This window comes from Rhinoderma darwinii, chromosome 3 (assembly GCF_050947455.1).
Source record: "Rhinoderma darwinii isolate aRhiDar2 chromosome 3, aRhiDar2.hap1, whole genome shotgun sequence".
In the NCBI taxonomy this organism is placed as follows: Eukaryota; Metazoa; Chordata; class Amphibia; order Anura; family Rhinodermatidae; genus Rhinoderma; species Rhinoderma darwinii.
The window spans coordinates 180,694,376-180,696,137 of NC_134689.1; the positions used below are offsets into that span (position 1 = coordinate 180,694,376).

General features: G+C 46.0%; 1 non-coding gene across 1 annotated transcript; it reads left to right on the forward strand.

Moving 5' to 3' along the window:
• Window positions 1-427: 427 nt before the first annotated feature.
• TRNAL-UAA (transfer RNA leucine (anticodon UAA)) lies at window positions 428-514 on the forward strand. Its single transcript has one exon. It is a non-coding gene; the product is annotated as a tRNA-Leu (tRNA).
• Window positions 515-1,762: the final 1,248 nt, after the last annotated feature.

The window sequence follows — 1,762 nt, forward strand, 5'->3', positions numbered from 1 at the left end:
AAGACGCTTTGATAGGTTATTGCCTGTTGTAAATTGGTTAACCATATAAATGCATAGTTGTGGCTTTCGACGGCTCCTGTCATTGTCTCGCTGCAAATATTTGTTGTTCCTGTGTATTTTGATCTGTACGTTTATTTGTTCTGTAAATATTATGTAAATGCGTCTTTTTATAAAAATGACATTATTTGCCTTACATATATTATGTCCACCTTTTCAACTGTAGTATGCCTTTGTTTTTATAAAATAAACTAATGTATGTTGAAATATACGTCTGCTTTTTATTTGGTTTTGACATTACCTTCATGGTTGACTACGTCAGTTGTACATTGGCTTCGCAATGTTAGCTACGCCTGAACTAAAATTCCATCTGAATCATCTCCTTAATACACGTCTTCATATTATTCTATAGCCACATTATCCATCCTATACCAGGGTGGCCGAGCGGTCTAAGGCGTTGGACATAAAAATCCAATCGGCGTAAAAGCCGTCGTGGGTTCGAATCCCACCCCAGGTAAACTTTTAAACATTGTTTTATTATTTTTTTACAGTAAATTTACCCAGCAATTTTATGTGTTTATACAAAAAGAACAAAATGAGCTTTTATTCAAATAATTTGTGAATAACGTATTCAGATATAACCCTGGTCATGCCTTGGTTACAGCGAGCACCAATCACAATCATTATTCAAAATGTAACCCGGTCATGCGCACAGTTATACTTATAGTTTCAGAAAACCGCAGAAAACATGTTCGGACGCTTTCCAGGCATGTCAGGGCATGTTTCTGTTCAATGAACACGCCCACAACTCGGTACGCACCAATCACAACACGGCTTCAGTGCCCACCAATCACATTCATTCTATGGGAATGAACACGCCCACAATTCCGTATGCACCAATCACCGCATGGCTTCAGCGCGCACCAATCACAATCCTTCTAAGTACGCGTCATATGATGCTGTTCCGGAAGAGGCGGGGTTCACCCACCGGAACCGGAGGGGTGTGGTCTATGGTACACCGGTTCCGGAAGAGGCGTGTCACTGAACCGGAAGCGTGTCACTGAACCGGAAGGGCGTGGTCTGGGGGACCATCAGTTCCGGAAGAGGCGTGGCCCTGAACCGGAAGGGCGTGGTCTGGGTACACCCCGGAACCGGAAGGGCGTGTACCGGAACCGGAAGGGCGTGGCCAGTCACCGGCCTATAGGGCGTGTCAATGTTAGCCACGCCCTAGGTGTGTCCCTAAAGGGGCGTGTCGACGCCCCTAAAGGGGCGTGCCGTTGTCAGCCACACCCTAGCCACGCCCCGAAAGGGTGTGTCAACGCCCCTAAAGGGGCGTGTCACCGGCAATCACGGCATAAACACGCCCCTAAAGGGGCGTGACAACGTTAGACACACCCCAAACACGCCCCTAAAGGGGCGTGACAACGTTAGACACACCCCAAACACGCCCCTAAAGGGGCGTGACAACGTTAGCCACGCCCTAACCACGCCCATAAAGGGGCGTGTCACCTGTCAAAACTAGTTTGACGACTTATGTAGCTCTATACTACTAAGTTCGTTTCCGTAACGATTAAATTAACAAACTCATTTGTAAAATATTTTAAAAAAAACTTAAATCATCAAGCTCCGCTGTGTCAACGTGAATCCCTGACGTAGCATTGAATTCTGGAACTTGGGGGGTATAGTTAACGGGGGTAACCCAGAAATGTTCGCTATTATCATTGAGGGCTTTATGGGGGCCGACTTCATGACTCATCACTGGAAA